General features: G+C 36.0%; 1 long non-coding RNA gene across 1 annotated transcript in view; it reads right to left on the bottom strand.

The window, feature by feature from the left end:
• Positions 1 to 22,914, bottom strand: part of LOC110260264 — a 39,632-nt gene extending 16,718 nt beyond the window's left edge. Inside the window, exons 1-2 of the long non-coding RNA XR_002343228.1 lie at positions 20,817 to 22,914; positions 19,815 to 20,013 (exon numbers count right to left, since the gene is read on the bottom strand). This is a non-coding gene — a long non-coding RNA (uncharacterized LOC110260264). The remainder of the gene's footprint in view (positions 1 to 19,814; positions 20,014 to 20,816) is intronic.

Raw genomic sequence — 23,795 nt, 5'->3', positions numbered from 1 at the left:
AAAAAACTGCAAAAAACACAAACACATGAAACTAAACAACAAGCTACTAAACAACCAATGGATCACTGAAGAAATCAAAGGGAAATTAAAAAATGCCTAGAAGCAAATGACAATAAAGATACGACACTCCAAAACCTATGGGATGCAGCAAAGGCAGTGCTGAGGGAAGTATACAACAATACAAGCCCACCTTAGGAAACAAGAAAAAGCTCAAGTAAACAAGCTAACTTTACATCTAAAGCAGCTCAAGAGAGAAGAACAGACAAGACCTAAAGTTAGTAGAAGGAAAGCAATCATAAAGATCAGATCAGAAATTAATAAAATAGAAACATAGAAAACCATAGAAAAGATCAAGCAAACAAAAATCTGGTTCTTTGAAAAGATCAACAAAATTGATAAACCCTTAGCCAGACTTATCAATAAAAAAAGTGAGAAGACTCAAATCAAAAAATTAGAATTTGTCCATTTGTTCTAGTTTTCCATTTTATTGGTGTATAGTTGCATATAGTAGTGTCTTAAGATCCTTTGCATTTCTGCGATATCCGTTGCTACTTCTTTTTTTTTCTAATTTTTTTATTTGAGTCTTCCCACTTTTTTTATTTATAAGTCTGGCTAAGTGTTTATCAATTTTGTTGATCTATTTAGAAAGATCTTTTTTTTAGAAAGATACAATCTTCCAAGACTAATTATTATATGTTTAATAACAATATAGCCTTTTCTGGAATGGCTTACCCATCTTCCGTTCTCTCCCCCTTCTACCTGAGAAACTGGAAAAACTAAAATTTATATTCCCCAGCCTCCCTTGTAACTATGAGTTCTATTATCAAGTCAAATTCAACAATGCAAATCAATTTATATATGGAAAATAGAATGGAGGCAAATACCATCTTCTTAGAGGTTGGTTATGGAAACATTATACTTCCCTGCAGAAATTCTACATTATTTATTCTCCAGTTTCCTACTAGCCAGAATCAATGGAGGTACCAATGGATTCCCAATTTAATTTCCCTGCATAACAATTTTGTTTATCCATTTTCCAGATACCTTGGACATATAAAAAAAAAAAACAGAGACTGCAGTTCTTGCTCTGATATATCTATAATAGTGGCTTCAAAGCACTAGCTCTTCTAGTAGATCACCTCTGTATGGTTCTGGAACTCATCTAAGAGGGCTCATCCTAAAACTCCTCCATACAAGTTTCTAATAGATTTGTATGCTCTAAAATCCCTGAATTAAATCCTTAACTGCTAAAAAAAATACCTAGAGTGGTTTCTGTTTCATGTTATGAACCCTAACACCTTACATTTTTGTAGCTATGTATGATTTATAAAATAAGCTGTGTGATGTAGTCAAAGATTGGGTTCTGATTCTGGTCTCACCATGAACTCTCTATGAGATCATTTAAATTTTCTTGTCCTTAGTTTTATTATTTCCAAAGTAGGGAAAAGTAACTGCCTCTTAAGGTTAAATATATTAAATTAGATCATATAAAGTGCCTTTCTCAGCATCAAACACAGAATTGGTGCTTTGAAATTTAGTCCCCTACTCTTACAAACACATTATGTCATTTGTCCCATACAATGAGTGTTAGATACTCAGAAAAATTTACTCCTTTCCTCATTCACAAATGTAATCTGACTTATCTTTTATCTCAAAAAATAAACAGTAGTTCTCCTATCAATCTACGAATCTAAGAACCTATCAGACACATGTTGGATTATGAATAAATGAACTTGATTAATCTATACCCAAACTTATGGAAAAAAATTATCAGTTTATAAATGTTTACCTATGCACTCTTTTATGTGCTATGTAGAGAATGTCAAGGGAAAACACTATTCACAAATCCAAGGTTTATAAACCAGACACCAGCAAGCATGCAAAGTTAAGCTGACTAAACACTGGGCTATTGTATATTGTGAAAAGTTAAAAGCTAGTGCTTGCCTTTTTCTCCAAATTTCTTTTAACATTTTAAACCTCATGATAACCCTTGAGGTTGTTTCTATTACATAATTAAGAGTACAGTGGGGTACAAACACTTCTAATCACATGACCATAGACACATTTCTAGCCTTTCAGAACCTCAGTCACAATACCTATGCATAAGGATACCAAAATTTACTATATGATAGGATGTCATGAGAATTAAATAAGTCATTTGGTCTTCTTGTTTATTTTGACATTCTATACCCTGGCATTTCTGGTTTCTAGCCCTAAGATATAATATTCCCATACAATACTCAGCTTTCCTAAACTCCTTTGTCTCTTGTACTTCAGTCAAATCCTTCTTAGTTACGCTGTGAATCTGGAAAAATATGACTGCTTTCCTTAACTTTCTCTTGTCTACCCACCTTCTCTTAGGATTTTGGCTTTAATGACATTGTGATTGCTTCTATACAAGATACCCATCTGCCTTAAGATTCCCCCACTCTTCACCAGACACAAAACCAAACAAAGGGGCATTTGTCCTAGGAGGTTTTGCTTGCTTTCTGCATCAGGGATTGCCCCTGAGTGATGCACTAGGAAACACATTAGGGAATGCCTCCAGGGGATACATCCTGCTGGATGATCTGTCCTCCTTTGTCAGCCAGCTGGGTCAACTTTTCCATTAGCAATTTTAAGCATTCAGCCTATTAAAAAAAAGATCCAGATGAACATTCTTCCTGATAAACTGACCTTGTTCATTCTCTTCTCCTGATAGACAAACCTGTTATAATTCACTCATAACTGCAACAAAAGTTTATGAGTACTCCCTCTGCAATGGGATTGAGCTATGTTCTAGTTATAAAAGAATGAATAAGATACTCTCCCCAGTCTCAAGGGTGTCATAATTTACTATGGTCAGTCTTCATGAAACAAAGCCCTATCTGGATGTCTCTCATTGGAAGCAACACACTCTTCACTTTGGTTTTTTGGCCTCATATATACTTAAACATGGAGTTCCCATTGTGGCTCAGTGGTTAACAAATCTGACTAGCATCCATGAAGATGCAGGTTTGATCCCTGGCCTTGCTCAGTGGGTTAATTATCTGGCATTGCTCTGAGCTATGGTGTAAGTTGCAGATGCAGCTCAGAACCTTCATTGCTGTGGCTGTGGTATAGGCTGGCAGCTACAGGTCCAATTTGACCCCAGCCCTGGAGCCTCCATAAGCTGCGGGTGCAGCCCTACAAAGCAAAACAAAACAAAAATAAATGTCTAAACACAAATGATACACATAGGTGGACCACAGTTTTGATATAAATTTTGACACATAGGTAACTTACAATGTTGTGTTAGTTTTAGGTGTACAGCAAAGTGAATTAGCCTTACATATCCTTATATGTCCATTCTTGTTCAGGTTCTTTCCCTACATAGGCCATCACAGATTATTGAATAGATTTCCCTGAGTTATATAATAGGTCCTTGTTACCAATCAATTTTGTGTATAATTGAGATCACATTTTTTTAACTCTGTTTTTATTTTGACCAGGATTTTTCTAGAACAATACTTACCTGATGGCTGTTATTCCACTAAAAATCTGAATTCTAAAAGCTAAAACCTTTTTTTTCTATTCTTTACTCAAATTTCTTGCATTTATTTATACAATATTTACCAGAGTTATCAGTTACTATATTTTATTATCCCAAATTAGAGCTCCCCAAACTTATTCTGGAACTTTAGCCTCTCACAAATCAGTACAAACTCTATTTGCTTTTGAATCTGATAGTTTTAGTTTTACTAGGGCAAATGTTGCTTAAAGGAAAAGCATGCTGAGATCAACAAGGAATGATCTAGGAGTTACCAGGATGATTCAAAGTGCACAAAAATATGTTTCCCATCCAGATGTTGTGGTATCTGACATTTCACTACTAGAGATTCATCCCTTTGGACTGTGTTCCTTACCATCTGCTTTCAGTGCTAACATCATGCTAATTCACACTGAAGAATCAAAGGGTTATATTCCAGTAAGGACTTTATTGCTATGGATACAGTAGTGAATATTTTTCTTCATTATTTTTAGTAATACATTTAACCATTTATTGATTACCTAATGCATACTAAGGTACTAGACATTTCACAGTGCTATTATTTAATCTGTACAACAACCCGGTAGGAAAAGTGTATTATCCTCCACATTTTACAGATAAGAGGAATTTTAGTAGAGTAGTTAAGGAGCACTGGCTTTGAGGAGATATAGACATGGTAAAAGTTTCAAATTCATTACTTACTAGAAATGTGTCCTTGGAAAATTTATGATTTCTACACCTACAAAAACAGTGGCAATGGTACTTTTCCCCTGAGCTTGCTATAAAAAGTAAATATGCCTAATACAGAGTCTAAGATATAGAGGTTGTATAAAAGTAGATAAGGAAACCATGATCAGAGGATAAGCAAGCTGTACAAGTCACCAGTTGACAAGATCCCCATATCCTGGAGTACTTCCATTATAGTAAAGTGGTTTTTACAAAGAGTACATAGGTCTACCTATCTCTGAGTCCTTCATCTAAATCAATTTAGATAAATAAATGTAAAAGAGGAAGACAATAGTCTTTACAATAACAGCAGCAACAAACACACCACAAAATTAACTCTCCTCCTCAGAGTAGGCCATCATTTCTAGCCTGGATTGTTAAAGTCAGCTGTGAATTCAATGATGGCAGCCTAATTTCTCATCCCTGGGACTGGTCTGCCAGTCAGTCTGTGATACCAGCTCTCATCTATTAGGAGCTCTGTGAGTCAGTGCCAATGTCAAGACTGAGTCATGTCGAGTAAGTGATGATGCAGTCCTGAAACTGGAGATAGCAATTAAAAATGACCTTTGTAGGTGAATTAGGTATCTGCACACCCCAGCTTCCTGCCTTCAAATTAGCATCAGTAAAGAAGGTACTGCCAGGTACAGGAGAACAAAATGTAATTATTGAGAAAGATGTGATTATATAAGTGAAGAGAAGAAAGAGAAAAAGATTCTTGCTTGAGCTGTGATGGGTACTGTACAAAAACCATCTATTTTCTTTTTATTTTGTTCAACTTAGCACATGAGAGAGCTGTTTATTTAAAACTCAAACTTTTTAAGTGCTCATAATAGAGTCCCTTTTTTATTGATATCCTTTTTCACATTTAGCCATTTATATTGCCCCAGATCTAGTCTTTTGTGTCTGACTCTGCTAGAATTATCAAAGTAAGCAAACATAAATTCTAAGAAAAAAACTCACTTTCTCTCTTTTTTTTAGAAAACTTTGCAAAGGAAACTATATTTGATATTTTGTTATAACCAATATGAGGAAAGAATCTGAAAAAAATATGTTTATATGTGTATATGTGTGTGTGTGTGTGTGTATAACTGAATCACTATGCTGTACACCTGAAATTAATACATTTTAAATCAAATATACTTCAGTATAAATTAAATAAATAAATAAATATCACTGGCAAAAAGAAAACACCTCACTTTCTCGTACTCTATTACTTCCTTTAGAAACACAAGGAATCATTGATCTCTTCATCAGCAATTCAAGGTATTTTAACAAGATCTTTTTCCTTTTAAAACTAAGCCTGTTATAATATTCCCTAATGTTAATCTTCACGTCTGAACAAGACTGATAACTCAGATTTCAAAGTAGAACAAGAAAGTAGAAATCATCAACCAGATTTCTCATTACTGAACGTTCTGTTTTTTGAAGAAGCAAAACTTTTCCTTTGGTAGAAAATGCCAGTTGGTTCTGACAAACACTTGTGAAACTTATGCCTTCTTGAAAATAGCAAATATCTAAAAATTCACAAACCTTTTCACAGATTATAAGAAATTAGTTGGAATAGGTGTGCTGGCAAAGGCCAAACTTCCTGCATTCCAGCCCTGATTTTCTAACTGTCTCTCTGGCATTATCATGTGGAAGTCCTGCCAAAAACTTACACTTAACTTATTCAAAACTGAAATCACCCTATCCTCCAACCTTCCTCTCACAGAAAAGGGCATCTTTTACTTCCTTTTCAGATGTCTTCAGATTATCCCTCCCCTTTTCTACTTATACTCAGTTCATCAAAAAACTGTTGTTATCTCTTTATGTCAATAGTTCTTACCTGTCTCCTCCTTTACATTCTCACTCTTGCCATCTCTCAAATGACTTAATGCAGAAGCCTCATCAGTGGTCTTCATGACTCCTCTAATATCCTTCACACAGCCATGGTCACAAGCATTAGCTTTCTAAAACATAGAATAGCTTCTAGCTGCCTACAGAATGTAGTCAAGTCACAGCCTAGCATCCACCTTCCTCTCTGATCCCATCTTATTCCATCCTCCCCACATGTCAGATGATCCACCCACACTGGAAAACTGTTACACAAACATGCTTCATACTTCCTAAACATTTTCCATTTGATCATGGTACTCTCTTTTCCTGGAATACACAATTAGCCCATCTCACTTGTCAGTGTGCCCCTAGTTTTCAATTCCTTTCCTGACTTTTTCAAAGTAATTTTACATTTTCTGTGCTTAGTGCCAGGGTGAACACTACAGTTCTTAAACCAGGGTGATCATTTTTTTTTTTTTTTGAAGTCAAATACTATCACTTCCATTCTTAGATATTTAGGGGCTTCCACTAAACTCAGAGTAATTAATTAGGCACTTCTAACCATGATGTATAAAGCTATGTATTTTTGGCTCCTCCTTATATCTCCAGATCTCATGTTACCCTGCTTTGTTTCCCCATCTCTCTTTGCTCCTGCTACACAGTCTCATTTTTATTCCTTAAAATTCCAAATTCATCCTAACATTGTTGTTTTTGCACTTGTCATTCTCTCTGCCTGGGATACTATTTCCACATATCTTAATATGACTGATTTAAGGACTTAAGAAGGCCTTTAAGCACATAGCAAATACCAACTCAGTTTCACCAAACTCTACATTTCCTTTCTAGCAAGTGTTGCTAACAATAGCTAAAATTATCTTAAGGGTGTATATTTGCTTTGTATTTTCTGTCTCTTTCCAACAAAATATAAGCCCCATGAGGAGAGGTTTCTCATTCTTTTGTTTACAACTAAAAACTCTGTACCTGATACAGAGCTCAACACATGCAGTAAATAATTATTAAAAAGAAATAAATGAGGAGTTCCCACTGTGGCACAAAGGGATCAGCAGTGTATTAGGGAGTGCTAGGATGAAGATTTAATCCCTACCCTGGCACAGTGGGTTAGGGATCCAGTTGCAACTGCAGCTCAGATCTGATGCCTGGCCCAGAACTCCATATGCTGTGGGAAGGCCAAAAAAGAAGAGAGAAGGAGAAGTAAATTAACAATACAGCTTTTATTATATATTATATTTTATTTCACTAGGTTGTATACATGTCTATATTTGTCCCTAGAATGTAAGCTTCTTGAAACCAGGGATATTTCACTATACCATCTACTATATCATACTGTCATAGTAAGTATGTAATAAAATGTTCTGATTGGAATTGAAGTGAGTAATTCTATCCTTCACTGAGCTATGCTTATTTCCCAAATGTAAAAAGCACTGGGTTCAGGAAAACTGGCCCCGGCCTCAACTCTGCCAATTAAGAGCTATGTAACCATTGTTAAGTTGCTTAACTTCTCTGAGTCACAGAGTGCTCATATGAAAAATAGGAATGATAAAAATCCATCTATGGAGTTCTCATAATGGCTCAGTGGTTAGTGAATCTGACTAGGAACCACGAGGTTGTGGGTTTGATCCCTGGCCTTGCTCAGTGGGTTGAAGATCCAGCATTGCCATGAGCTCTGTTGTAGGTCACAGATGCAGCTCAGATCCCATGTTGCTGTGGCTCTGGCATAGGCTGGTGGCTACAGCTCTGATTAGACCCCTAGCCTGGGAACCTCCATATGCCACAGGTACGGCCCTAGAAAAAGGCAAAAAAACAAAAAAAAAATCCCTCCACATAACATAAAAGATAGTTGTGAAGATTAATTGCATGTGTGCTTTTCTCTCAGATTAAACTACAAATTGTTCAAGGGCAATTATAATAGTTACTACTCCATTGCCTGATCTATATAGAGTATCTTCATACCATGTGCACACATATCGATCAATAAAACTATCATTTATTGAACACCTACTAGGGAACAGACAATATAATAGGCATATTTAATATGATACCTTATGAATTTAAAACTTAAAACCACAATATAAAAATAAATATTAGTATCCCCATTTTATAGAGGAAAAAAATTGACACTTGCAGAGATAAAAAATTTGCATAAGGCCATAGAGTTATTCACTGTCAGTCTGATAGCAAGTCAGTGTGAATAACTATTTATAAGTGCTAATACTTAGCATTTTTTCAACCTTCCCTGAGAGTTTCCCAACTCCCTTGATAAATCCTAATATCTGCTGAAAGCCCAAGGAATCCCTGGAGGATTTTTCTTCAGTCCCTCACACTCATGATTCTAGGACAGTTAATGAGCTCATGGCCTGAATTTGGTCATTTCTTCCAAGCCACCAGGTCTTGATCAAGGTAAGAGTGATTCTTTTTTTTTTTTTTTTTAGGGCTGAAGGTGTGGCATTTGGAAGTTCCCAGGCTAGGGGTTAAATCAGAGCTACAGCTGTCAACCTACAACACAGCCACAGCAACACCAGATCCAACCTGCTTCTGCAACCAAAGCTTGGGGCAACACTGGATCCTTAACCCACTGAGCTGGGCCAAAGATCAAACCTGCATCCTCATGAATATTAATTGGGTTCATTTCTGCTGAGTCACAATGGCAACTCAATTTCATTCTGATCAGCAATTGTTCATATGCAACACTGTTCTAAAGTCCCCTGACATCAACAACTTCTGGGGCTGCTTCTCTTCTGTTCCAAGCCTGGTTGTCCATTCTATTGCCCTATGCAATGCATTCCCTGATAGCCATTGGATAAGTTGCATTTGTCTTCAAATTCAGTAGTGTCTGTTATTAGCATAAACAGAACTCCAAGACCCATATATATGCTTCAGCATAAACAGAACTCCAAGACCTATATATATGCCATCTTCAAGAGACCCACTTCACTTTAGGGACACATACAAACTGAAAGTGAGAGGATGGAAGAAAATATTTCATGAAAATGGGAATCAAAAGAAATCTGGAGTAGCAATACTCATATCAGACAAAATAGACTTTAAAATGATAAATATTTTAAGGGACAGGGAAGGTCACTACATAATGATGAAACAATCAATGCAAGAAGAAGATACAACAATTTTAAATATCTATGCACCCATCTACATAGGTTCACCACAATATATAAGGCAACTGCTAACAACCTTAAAAGGACAAATCGACAATAACACAATCAGAATGGGGGACTGTAACACCCCACTTACAGCAATGGACAGGTCATCCAGAAAATCAATAAGGAAACACAGGCCCTGAATGAAGCATTAGACCAGATGGACTTAATAGATATTTATAGGGCATTCCATCCAAAAGCAACAGAATACACAAACTTCTCAAGTGCACATGGAACATTCTCCAAGATTGATCACATCCTGGGCTACAAATCAAGTCTCAGTAACTTCAAGTAAATTGAAATCATAGCAAGCATCTTTCCGACCATGACACTATATGACTGCAAATCAACAATAAGAAAAAACCTGAAAAAACACAAACATGTGGAAACTAAACAACAAGCTACTAAACAACCAATGGATCACTGAAGAAATCAAAGAGGAAATTGAAAAATACCTAAAAGCAAATGACAACAAAGATACAACACTCCAAAATCTATGGGATGCAGCAAAAGCTGTTCTAAGAGGAAAGTTTACAACAATACAAGCCTACCTCAGGAAACAAGAAAAACCTCAAATAATCAAGCTAACTTGACATCTAAAGCAGCTGAGAGAGAAGAACAGACAAGACCTAAAGTTAGTAGAAGGAAAGAAATCATAAAGATCAGAGCAGAGGAGTTTCCATTTTGGCTCAGAGGTTAATGAGTCCAACTAGGAACAATGAGGTTGCGGGTTCAATCCCTGGCCTCACTCAGTGAGTTAAGGACCCAGTGTTGCCATGAGCTGTGGTGTAGGTCACAGATGTGGCTCAGAACCTGCATTGCTGTGGCTCTGATGTAGGCCAGTGGCTACAGCTCTGATTAGACCCCTAGCCTGGGAACTTCCATATGCCATGAGTGCAGCCCTAGAAAAGACACAAAGACCAAAAAAAAAAAAAAAAAAGCAGAAATAAATGAAATAGAAACATAGAAAACCATAAAAAAGATCAATGAAACTAAAAGCTGCTTCTTTGAAAAGATCAATGAAATTGATAAATCCTTAGCAGACTTATCAAGAAAAAAAAGACAGGACTCAAATCAATAAAATTAGAAATGAAAAAGTAACAACAGACATCACAGAAATACAAAGGATCTTAGGAGACTACCATATGCAACTATAGGCCAATAAAACAGAAAGCCTAGAAGAAATGGACAAATTCTTAGAAAAGTACAATCTTCCAAGACTAAACCAAGATAAAATAGAAAAGATGAACGGACCAATCACAAGTACTGAAATTGAAACTGTGATTTAAAAACTTCCAACGAACAAAAGTCCAGGACCAGATGGCTTCACAGGTGAATTCTATCAAATATTTAGAGAAGAGAGAACACCTGTCCTTCTGAAACTATTTCAAAAAAATTGCAGAGGAACACTCCAAAACTCATTCTATGAGGCCACCATCACCTTTTTAGCAAAACCAAAGATACCACAAAAAAAAAGAACTCCAACAAATATGTTATTCAAAAAGAAAATGATATGAATTATAATATATTCTCAAAAAACATAATGAAAAAATAATAAATATGCTTAAGAATGAATGTCCTTATTTACATGTAAGCATGTAAAATATTAAATATTAGACTAAACACTACATAAAAGTACATCAGAAAAAAAAAGGATGCCAACATCTTCTCAGATCCACCTCTTAGAGTAATGATGGTAAAAACAAAAATAAACAATGGGACCTAATTAAACTTAAAAGTTTCTATACAGCAAAAGAAACCCTAAACAAAACAAATGAAAAGACAACCCACAGAATGGGAGAAAATCTTTTCAAATGAATTTTGGAGGGATTAATCTCTAAAATTTATAAACACCTCCTACCAGTCAATACCAAAAAAACAACCCCATCAAAAAATGGGCAGAAGATCGAAACAGACAGTTCTCCAAAGAAGACATACAGATGGCCAAGAAACACATGAAAAGATGTTCAACATCACTCATTATTAGAGAAATGCAAATCAAAACTACTCTGAGATACCACCTTACACCTGCCAGAATGGCCATCATCAAAAATCTACCAACAATAAGTGCTGGAGAAGGTGTGGAGAAAAAGGAACCCTAGTACACTGTTGGTGGGATTGTAAATTGGTGCAAACACTGTGGAAAACAGTATGGAGATTCCTCAGAACACTAAACACAGAACTCCCATTTGATCCAGCAATCCCACTCCTGGGCATCTATCCAGAGAAAACCATGACTTGCAGACACATGTACTCTGATGTTCATTGCAGCAGTCTTTGCAATAGCCAAGACATAGAAACAACCTAAATGTCCATGGACAGAGGAATGGATCAAGAAGTGGTACATATATACCATGGAATATTATTCAGCCATTAAAAGGAAAGAAATAATGGCATTTTGCAGCAACATGGATGGACCTAGAAATTATCATGCTAAGTGAAATCAGTCAGACAAGGAGACAGCAACATCAAATGCTATCATTTACACATGGAACCTAAAAAGAAGGACAGACTGAACTTTGCAGAACAGATACTGACTCACAGGCTTTGAAAAATTTATGGTTTCCAAATGAGACAGGTTTGGGGGTAGGGGTATGTACTGAAGGTTTGGGATGGACATGCTGTAAGGTTCGGTTGTGATAATTGTTGTACACCTGTAAATGTAATAAAATTCATTAAGAATTTTTAAAAAATTGTTTAACTCCTAAAAAAGGGGGATGCCACAAGATCCCATGATTAATACCTCAGGCTATAAATGTTGTAGGAGATCAGAGGAGAAAATGAACACAGCAAGTTTACATGATTGGAGCACTCTTCCTTGCTAAATAAATGCTTATTAAATGAAGTCTGAATATCATTTCCTAAGATTAACCTGAGGAAACCAAGAATGCATTCTGCTCTCAGAGGCACAAAGGGTGGGATGTTGGAAGGATTCAATACTTAATCATTCAAACTATTTTTCAGGACTATGCAATTCAACAAAGGCCTGTTACAGAAAGTCAAGCTTTAGCCACAATGCTTTCAGTCAACAAACCTTTATTAAGCAAGCAGTGTCTGAGACATCAGATAAAGTGCTAGAAACTCATAGGAGGAATCAAATTCAGACATCCACATGTGCACCATTAAGTGAGGAATAGAGACAAAAAGAATACTATGAAAACAATGCATAATTGGACATAAAGAACTGTCTAGAAATTGAGGAAGCTCTCAGATATAGTACTTTACTCAATGGGAGTGCAGTACAGTAATGTTGAGAGGAGATTGCCTAGCTGGGTCTTCAATAATGGATAGAATTTAAAAAGGAAAAGGCAGAAGCAAAGACATAAAAATAAAAATATATGTATATATATGCAAAAATTCAGAAACAAAAGACACCAATGTGTGTACAGGTATAGTATGAAGGAAGCAGTGGCAAGAGGTTAAATCCAAGTAGAGAGCAGGAGAGGGCTCTTGGAGTGTCTTGTATGAGATGACAATGTAAACACGAGGGTATAAAACCCTCTTTGACCAGACCTGAGTCTTACAATTGCCTTTGGAGTCACTGTCACTCAAACTACATGAACTGAAAGTGAAAGGGAATGATATCTTGGAGGATCATCAGGGAGCTATTATCTGAAGAGTAAATAGAAGTACGTGGGAAAAAGCTGATAATATCTATTACTATTTCTCCTAAAAGGATTAAAATTATTTCATTGATATGTAAGGCCTAAGAATTTAATAATTACACCTCCTACTTATGAATAGTAATTTAAGCTTCACAATGTGTAGAAATCTATATAAATCTGCTAGACTGCAAGCACCATCAGGGCAAAAACATTGTCTATCTTGTAACTACTCTGTCTAGTGCATAGTAGCTGCTCAGCTAAATGTGTTTAATAATGAATGAATAAATGTATTACCTTATTTCATGTTTATCATCAATTCTATAAGGTGGGTATTTTTATTTTTACTTTATAAATAGATAAATTATTTAGGCAATTCATAAATGTTTTTGTGAGAAAATATGTAATCAGATGATTTATTTTTCTGGACATTGAATAAAAATAAGTGATTCAAAATTAGGAAGATGGAACTTCAACAGTTTCTCTTATAATGCTGCAGTGTTTCCCAGAAGGGGAGAAAAGGTTATTTTATTTTATTTTATTTTATTTTTAATTGAGATCCCATTTAATATCACCATTATTCAATAAATTCCTACTATTATTTCCTCACAGCTCAGGTCACTCTTTAGAGCTGTCATTCATGCTGCTTTGGTAGAGTGGTGACAGAAAACATTAAGTCTCCATATTTTAACAAATATTTATATCAGTAATAGAAACATGCATATAAATATATCTGCCACTATTCAAAGTATTTTCCTAAAAATGTTCATTTTAAATGGCTGGTTTCTTTTGCTATAGTGACACCTACTGTTATCACAGATACTTAATTTTTAGAAAAATATTTGGAAAATAATGTTTAAGCCCTAATAAAAAGTCTGTTACTATGATTTTGATTTTAGCATTTAAAATAAATTATAAAATTTAGAAAGGTTAAAAGGTTTATAATTTATATACCTTTGAAATATTTATTAAATATCAAATACTATTAAGTAATTGGCTTAATAAAATTATCTTTACCAGATATATCCACATGTTTACACATACATATATTCATATTACACATGCATATATAAAGTGTTTTAAAGAATAATTCCAATATGTGCAGTACTAAGCCTAGAAAACAAGATATTTTGTCAGTTTAGTAAGCCTTGTTCATTTAGTAAGCCTTGTGTAGTAAAACAGTAGAAAGTTTACTCTAAGATGTTCAAAATAATACTAAAATGTATATTTTGAACATCATTAAGATAGCCTATGTTCTCACTTCATTTAATAAATTTTTTTCTCTTTTTCATAACTAGAAATACATGCAAGAGGAACTAGGCTCATTTCACAGAGTCTAAGATACTTGCATTTAAATTCACTTCAGGGATGTAAGTAACTCTATTTCCATAGTGCTCTGGAATTGAAAGTTATCTTCCTCACATTGTAAATGTCAGTATTTTTTTTTTTTTTTTTTTGTCTTTTGTCTGTTGTTGTTGTTGCTATTTCTTGGGCTGCTCTCACGGAATATGGAGGTTCCCAGGCTAGGGGTCGAATCGGAGCTGCAGCCACCGGCCCACGCCAGAGCCACAGCAACGCGGGATCCGAGCCGCGTCTGCAACCTACACCACAGCTCAGGGCAATGCTGGATCGTTAACCCACTGAGCAAGGGCAGGGACCGAACCCGCAACCTCATGGTTCCTAGTCGGATTCGTTAACCACTGAGCCACGACGGGAACTCCTGTAAATGTCAGTATTTTAAAGACATCTTCTTTGGTTTTCATTTTGGTGGAATACATACAATAATTTACCTAAAGTTGTTTAGGTTAGGTGTCAGCTAACATTATTAACTAAAGTTTATTAACTGCAGCCAGGCCATACCAACTGCTTTACAAACATTATCTTGCATAATGTCCATAATTAAAATTCTGAAGTCCTACTTCTCTATATTGTAAAAAAGAAAACTGAGGCACAGATTTATCAAGTTACTTGCCCAAGATAGAAGAGTTAGTAAGTGGCAGATGGAAATATTAAACACAGGACTTTCAAACTCTAGAGGCCAGAGTGCAACTTCAAAACTCTTGCATGTATTTTGACACATTAAAAAAAAAAACACACACACAATCTAATAATAGAAAGGGAGAAATTTGAGGGAAGGTAAAGTCATGTGTAAGGGAAAAGGTCTCGGTATACCTATGTTCTCCCTCTGTAATCCTTGCCCCAATACTCCCAGCAGGATATAACTGAGTGGGGAAAGCTGAGCATAAAATGATTAATGCCATATATCTGATTGATCCTATAGCACAATTTTTACTTGAACAAAAATATGTTTTTAGAAAACATACATAGGTACAAAAATCAAGTAGTGTGGAAATAAAATATCAGATAGAAACTTAAGTATTCATATAAAATAAAAAACTAATCACTGTGATCATAAGAGTATACAGAGTATACTAACTGTAAATATCTTAACATAGTTAAAAAGTAGGCTATAAAGACTAACAAATCCTAGCATTATTAGAACTAAAATGGAAAAGAATCTCAGAGTTGAAGATATTTTTTAACATCTTATGAATGTAATGTTAAAATTAGAGTCAAGTAAATTTCCTGAAAAGACAGATTACATAGCTATTGGCACTCTTATTCATTTGAAGTCATTTCTTTTTTACGTAGATATGCGTATAGACATAAATTAATATATATGAAGACATCTAACATATATATGGACATCTATATCTAAGTTTAGCCTTCCTACCTGATCTTCTACACTATCTCAAAACTATAATAATAAGAATATGCATATTTTGAGGAAAACATGAAGCAGGCACTAAGAAGGACAGAAAGAAATGAAAGAATGGTAAAAAAGTGCAAGCAAGTTGGCAGAGATATTCTTCACATATGAAAATGTAATTAACAATATCAAACATAAAGAAGAGTTTCATATATTAGTGAATTGAATTTTGAAAATAATGGAAACTACAAATATGGACTGTTACAGAAGATGCAAAATAGATAGGGAATATAAACTGGATTTTTTAATTGATTAATAGGTGCAGAGAAGAACAGGGGAACTTTCATGAGTGGGGAGGAGGAATATCAAGTTTAGAAACAGAAATGTGAGTTCAAAAGTGTTCAATATGCATTCAGAGACAGCACTGGATTAGTTTGCCTAGAGAACAAAGACCCTAGAGAGGCTGCAGGATTATTGTTAGGAAAGATAGATTCATAACTTGCTATAAACTATGCTGAATGTGAGGCTAAGAAGTTGGTACTTCATTCTACTCAATTAGATTTTGGATATTATGAAAGGATGACATTATGAAAGTAGTATTTTAGAAGAGTATTGGTAGAAATGTAAAAGCAAGGATAGAAATAGACATGACCTGGTGAAGCTTGCTACATTACTTCAGATATTAGATTGTAAGAGTATGAATTATGTTGGTCATGTTTAAAGCAGTAAGAAAGAAACATAGGTGATAACCAAGGGGGATGGGGAGGGAACAGGATGTGGTGGGAATTTGGGGTTAATAGGTGCAAACTATTGCCTTTGGAATGGATGAGCAATGAGATCCTGCTCTATAGCACTAGGAAGTATTTCTAGTCACTTATGATGGAGCATGATAATGTGAGAAAAAAAGAATGTATACATGTATGTGTAACTGGGTCACCTTGCTGTACAGTAGAAAATTGACTGAACACTGTAAACCAGCTATAATAGAAAATATAAAAATCACTATAAAAATGATAAATAAATAAATAATTTGGCAAACAGCAAGGATCCTGGTAATAGGTTTTAGTGTGAGTGTAGGCTACAAAGAGCAAGAAGAAAACAAAATAGAATAATGGCTCTGATAGATCAGCTGTGCTGCAGCCTCAGACTTTCAGGATGTCACCCCATCAGGTAGGGGGTAAATACCTCTAGAAGAGAAAAATAGAATAATAGAAAAATTTTTAAGTACAGAAGAGCTGAAAACTACACAGAATGTGCCATGATTGGGAGATTTGTTATATAAAATGAGAAGATATTCTGCAAATAGTTAGTAATGACTATAAGAGCCAAGCCAGTTTGTGCAAAATCTAAGTTCTCTGGACCAAGCAAAAGAAAAAGTTACAGGAAAAAGAAGAAATGAGAAAAATAAGTAAATGGCAAGCAGTCAAGGAGACAAGCAAAAGAAGTGGCAAAGGAGAATAGAGGCAATTAGATATGACAAACAGTTGTCACACTGACAAAAGAGAAGAATAGAGGTGCTAGTGTAACTCTGAAGTCTAGCATGACTACAAAATTAAATATTCATCCTTTAATCATCATTTCAGTGACTATTTCTGGGGGGAAAATTAAGAACCCATGTAGTAACTGGTCCATATTTATTTATAAAGGCAATGGTTAAAATGCTAGATATTTGATACCTTAGGGGTTAAGGAGAGAAATTAAGTGAAAACAGAATCCAAGCCATATAAATTACCTCGCAAGGTCCTTGGAATCTTCCTATAGCATCCAACCTCTCTTCATTCCCCATTCAGTCCCTGCAAAAATGTCATATTCCCAATCTCTAGCTAAATGAACCACTCAGCCAGCTCGGTCACTCCTTAACTACCTTATATATTTTGTTTTCATTATAGAACTTTCCACTATCTGAAATTATGCTTTTATTTTTGAGTAATTTACTTCCTGCATTTACCTTGCAGTACATCATATTTCCTGTTCATCACTGCATTCCATAGCTTTTAAAAGTACCTAAATATTTGTCAACTGAATGGATAACCATTTTCACATTTATGGGTTTTTTTGTTTTTGTTTTTGTTTTTGGTGTTTTTTTTTTTTTTTGTCTTTTTGCCATTTCTTGGGCCGCTCCCACAGCATATGGAGGTTCCCAGGCTAGGGGTTGAATCAGAGCTGTAGCCACAGGCCTATACCAGAGCCACAGCAATGCAGGATCCGAGCAGTGTCTACGACCTACCCCACAGCTCACGGCAACACCAGATCGTTAACCCACTGAGAAAGGCCAAGGATGGAACCTGCAACCTCATGGTTCCTAGTTGGATTCACTAACCACTGTGCCACAACGGGAACTCCCGCACATTTATGTTCTAATTCACACAAACCTATGTCGAAACACTGACTTGGCCAGCTAAAGGTTTGTGGCATATTTTGGAGAACCTCTCATCCCTAATCACAGTCCAAGTGTTCCAGGAAACTGGCCTTACCTTCTAGCTCCTAGGGTGGCAACAAACACAGGATGGTTCACTCAGGGAACATAATCACCCTAGCCACAATGCTATATATTAACATGGCATCCAAATTAAGTCAATTCAGACTAATTCCCAGGGCTTTTTTTTCTGGAGCTATCCAATCCACATATTCTCTTGGATCACTTACAAATAAAATGTAAACTTAGGGACATTAACAACCATTTTTGTTACTGCATGGAAAGTAGCTGCCAGAAAATAAATCCAACATGAAGGTAAATCTAAAGAGATGTGAAAAAAAGAGGCAAAATTCCAATGATGTGGTTTGAATCTCTGGATCCAATGATGGTTACAATTCACCTGTTCAACTTTCTAGGAATGGGAGAAAAAAACTCTTGTTTAAGCTAATTTAAGTTGAATTTCTCTCAATTATAATTGAAAGAGTCCTGACTTGTGAAAATTTGGTCAAGTCTCAATTTAGTCATTTGTAAAGCAGAGATAATAACACCCACGGGGTGTGGAGAAAATCAATAACAGTTTAACTTATGAAAAATAAAATAAAGTGGTCTCCTGTGGCTTAGCAGGAAAAAAACCTGACTAGTATACATAAGGATGCAGGTTTGACCCCTGGCTTTGCTCAGTGGGTTAAAAGGTCCAGTGTTGCCATAAGCTGCAGCATAGGTCACACATATGGCTTGGATCTGGCATTGCTGTGGCTGTGGCATATGCCAGCAGCAGCTCTGATTTGACCCCTAGCCTGGGAACTTCCATGTGCAACGAGGGCAGCCCTAAAAAAAGTAAAAATAAATAAATAAGTAAATACTTCACATATAGTAGATACTATATGGGAAAAGTGGCTCATGAATTTTTATAAAAGACACATTAGCAAGAGCAGCAGCAGAGTTCACAGCTTGTGGGACATAATTGCTGGCATTCCAAATAAGCTATAGAAAAACACTTTTAATGTCAAATCTGTCCATAGGAAGAAGGGCTGACCTGAGCTAAATTTGACAATTAGTATGTGAGAAATTGAAAAAGACAGCAGGAAAAAACAAAAGGTAAAGACTATCCATCAGGTCAGCAAATTAGGAACATAGATTGATAAGAAGTTAGAAGAGAAGTGAGTTTTATATACTAAAGACCAAAAAATGCATATATTGAGATATGGGTAAGGAAGGAATGATTAAGATAATATTGCAACTATATGCACTGATCCTATCATGGAGACCTTGACCTGATTCACTAGACCAATGACATATTGAAATGTCAGAAATTTTGCCTGATGTATCTCGAATTAACGTATCCACTTAATTAATCAAATCTAGTTGCAGACATCCTTTTGAAATGTGAATTTCATTCTTTAGCAAACCAAAAGCAAAGCTTTTAAATGGTTATCCTCACTCTGAAAGAGAAAATGACTATCTGTACATGACTTAAGAGGAGCTAGCCCTGGAACTGGCTAGTGGAATAGCACAACGTGCAATCCTCTACATTATTTGACATCAAAAGGAGAGCTTGTCGCGGTATTTTTAATTTTTTAATCAAATTAAATATTATTGAGGATTATTGTACAAGGAAACATGTGAGAAGTTCTTAGTGAGAAGATAAATATATTTCCTTACCATGTGTTCAAATTTAATTAAAAATAAACATAAATGTGTATATGAGCAACTGCAATTAACTGACAATTATTTTCTGAAGAGTAATTTGATATTTTGAAATAAGAAATATCTGAGAAGACTAGCAACAGCAGTGTGAGACTCAAAGCCAAAGAAATATAGAGCATTTTCCAGTGAATCCAGATTTAAGTCAAAATTTACTCACCTTCTAAAATCCAATCCAAATGTCACTTCCTCCAGGAGGCTTTTTGGTACTTTCCCCAGAAGAGCTGACCTCTTTCTCAACTGTGTTTCAGAACAGCAGTCTCCACCATAAAGTAATTCTTTGTTTACTTTTGTTTTTACATCCATATCCTTTAAGACAGTCCCAAAACTGACCTCCTTAAAACCACATTCTTGTAAACCTAGAACATAATACAAAGCCTGGCATCAAGCAGGTGAACAATAAGAGAAATCACAACTAAATAAATGAGTGCAGCCAATTTGTAGTGTTTTACTTTGCTGTTCAAATGAACCGGTTTTAGTGAACCTAACTATTATCCTGACAGCTGCAGTGAATAAAGTTCACTTGATTTTAAAAGAGTAAGAGTGAATTGATTGTTTTGACATTGCTAATCTTGAAATTTCTCATAAGCTAGAAAATAGGAATTTTCAAAAATATTTTTTCCTTATTACTTACACAGGACAAGCTAATTCATGGATGAATGAAAAACGTTTTTTGTGTTTTTGTCATCTTTTCATATGTTTAGTGAAAGTTAATTTCAGAACTATATGCTTAGCTGCAGATAGCAAAGCTATTCTACTGCTGTAATATTGAAGAACTCACTGCGAGGAAGCAGGGGTTACTGTCTGTTAATATTTTTAGTATTTCCCTGCTCTCCATTGTTACCTCATTGATTCAACTAATGTACCAGAGTGTTTTTCAAAATATGAAATGCTATTAAACAGAGTTCTGAAGAAAGTTGATTCATCTGAAAGAATAGCATAAGAATTCTGAGTATATTACAATATTAAAGGGGCAATTTTTGTGATATCAATTATATTTAGAATTGAGTGAGAGGTGATGGAAAACTTAAGGAAAAAGTGTGACCTGATGTCAATATGCAGAATTTTTAATACAGATAATGACTGGTTAAGAGCACAAGTTTTTGAAGCTGGTGTGCCTGAGTTTGAATCCACTACTTGTAGATGAGGAACTTGAACTTACTTTATCTCTCTCAACAGCTTCATCATCTGTAAAGTGAAAATAACAATAATAATGTCCATCCATACATTGAATTACATAATCCAGGTAAAATAGAGCTTTTAGTATATTTTAGCTATTATTATTTGCCATGACAAGCTCAGCAGGATGGGGCTGAAAAACAGATATGGTGGAACTTAAGGAAAAAACCAACACAAAACAAAATGCCAACACAAAACAAAACACAGAGATAGTAAATGTGGGAACCCGGGGGACTCAAGTTCTCTAGGACCAAGAGCCCACCTCAAAAAACCACACTGCTTTTATTTTACTCTTTTGATGAGATCACATGAGGAGGGGCTATGGGTGGATAATCAAGCAAGAAGATTGGAAAAACATGTCTCACGACATCTTTTTGTTTTTCAAGAGGACAAAAACAGATCTTACAACTTCTTTTCTTCATTACTTCTTAAATCTCTCACTTCATGCATCTATAGACAGAACATGAGTCAAAGTTAAGTCTCAGAGTCCAAGTTAAGTCTCACATAGAACTCCTCGGGCTTCTACCATGCATAGACTGACCAGCTTCCAGGGGTGACCAGAGCAGGGCTTAGCGTTCTCTGACAATGGTGAAGGAAGTCTCTGGAACTTGACCATGAGGGGATTCTTGAGGCACTGCACAGCCTCCCAGGTGTCCATGTCATCCGTGGATGCAGACTTCTTGACTATGATGTGGTAGCAGAGGATGGTTCCACAGGGTAATAACTGTAACTTTATAGCAGTTGGGGTTCTATGCGACCTTTAATTTACAAATGTTAATCAACAGCCTCATCAAAGAATGTATCAAAGCCCATATCCTCAATCCCCACCCCCAAGTTGGAGACTCTAACTGTAGGAAAAGGGGTGACGACTGCTCTAACTTCTTCCTGCTGAAAGGGGGCATTGTTAGGGAAAGCAGTTAGGTCTCCACTCATGGGCCAGTCAAGTGGGCCTTGATGCATTACTTTGGATGCCCCTTCTATCAACATTTGAACATTGATAGCTCTTAATCAAGATGTAATGAAGCAAGAAATACAATTAATTATACAGGGTCTGAATAAAAAGATCAAGATTACAATGAATATGGTAAAAGAAACATTTTCACCAGGAAGAGGAGGTCAGCTGGTTCCACAAAGCAGCTCCAAAAGCTAGAGCTGGATAGGACAGCTCATGAATCTACTGTTGAAGCTCTAACAGGGAATGAGACACATTCTGTGAACAATTAGGAATACAACATTTAGATTCTATAATAACAAGGCCTTAGTTAAGGAAATGCAGAAACCTTGATTAGTCTCCATTGTCATATATTTCCCCCTCTCTCTTTTTTTTATTTTTTTTATTTTATTATTTTTTATTTTGGGGGGCATGCTATTAATCATGGTCTGTGAAATAACAGATTGTGAACTGAAAGGAAATAATATATTATTCAGATTAGCCTGATACTTTCCATGAGCCTCTGCCTTAATCACTAGGTTTTAATACTAATAAAAGAAAAGCTTTATATTTGACTGACATACACTATCATTTTGCTCATAGTTAACATACTTCACAAAAATAAAATGTGAGGGATTGCCAAGTAGTTACGTTGGGAACCACATGGGAAGTCCTCCATTGCCATGTGAATTGAGGCTTTAACCTCTTACAAAATATCTCTTTCTAAAAGAGGAGTTGGACTCTGGAACAATCAGAAAGGCATTGAGAAAAGAAAATGGATTCCCAGTCACAACTCAAAGGTTGTGTAAAAATTTTGTAACTGGCTTGCCAGAAACATGAATATGGCAGATTCATGAGGGAGGGGCCCAAGATTGGAGAGGAAGACTGAAAAGTGGTTCCATATTCAGGAGGAAGTCATTAGGCTGTCTTCCTACATTTAGAGTCACCCAGGGCTCCTGAGTGGTGATAAGGACAGGAGCCATTATGGAAATGTCCCATCAGTCTTGATCCTGGGCCTGAGGGGTCCACCACAGAGACCTTTGTCTTCAGGGGCAGTCCCTCTTCCAGTGATCTCCCCAACATATGGGGCACAGCTGAGTCTAAGGGCATTCCCATTTAAAGGATCCCTCTTTTCCACAGAGGAAACAGGCTCCGGGCATAGGTCTCTGCCCTAGTCCTCTCACCTTGGAAACTCCCAGGTTGACTCCCTGTAGCACCATAACTAGAGCCTCAGACTTTTCTGTGTCTCTCTTCTTGTTCTCCTTTCATTCTTCCTGGCTCCAATTATAACATATTTGAGTTGCTACTCTGAGGAGGTGCTCCAGGTTCTGATCAGGGCCAAAAGCCAATTTTTGGAGTTTTCTCCATATACCTGGCACCAATTGAGCTATGAATTTATCCTTAAGAATTATTTTGCCCTCCATTGTTTCTGGGTTCCTTGGTATATGTTTTCTTAATGCCTGAGTCTTTCTAAGAAAGTTGATAGACTCTCTTGTTCCCCTGGTAAACCTCCAATAGTTTTTAATGGGCTTTACTCATGAGGCTTTTAATCCCTCAACTATAAAAATAATAAAATGATTTCTATGCCAATTGTGGTTATCTCCCTCATCAACAAACCAACTGGGATCACTCATAGAAACTACCTGACACCCTGTGGGGAATCTTGTTCTATCTCTTCTAATTTGCCTCTGGCATTTATAGCATCATTCTCTTCATCTTCCCCAGCTTTGATTTGAAGACTTTATGTATATTTTTTTCACAAGTCAATTTGAAGCTTTTTATTATCAAATTCAGGATAGGGAGGCATAAGGCCTGAATCTTCCCAACTTATGGGGCTTTTGGCTTTAGTTATTATTTTTGTTGTTGTTGTTGTAGGCCCTCATTAACAGAACATAGAGGCTAATAGCCCAGACAGACAGGAATTGGCTTAGGGGACAAAATCCCATACAGTTTCATAGGAATCATTAAGCAGTATGATTCCATTGTTTCTGGGTTCCTTGGTATATCCCTCTGTACAGGATCCCTCTGTAG

This window comes from Sus scrofa, chromosome 4 (assembly GCF_000003025.6).
Source record: "Sus scrofa isolate TJ Tabasco breed Duroc chromosome 4, Sscrofa11.1, whole genome shotgun sequence".
NCBI lineage: Eukaryota > Metazoa > Chordata > Mammalia > Artiodactyla > Suidae > Sus > Sus scrofa.
Note: the sequence above shows the minus strand (reverse complement) of the source record. Positions and strands in the feature narration are given on the sequence as shown.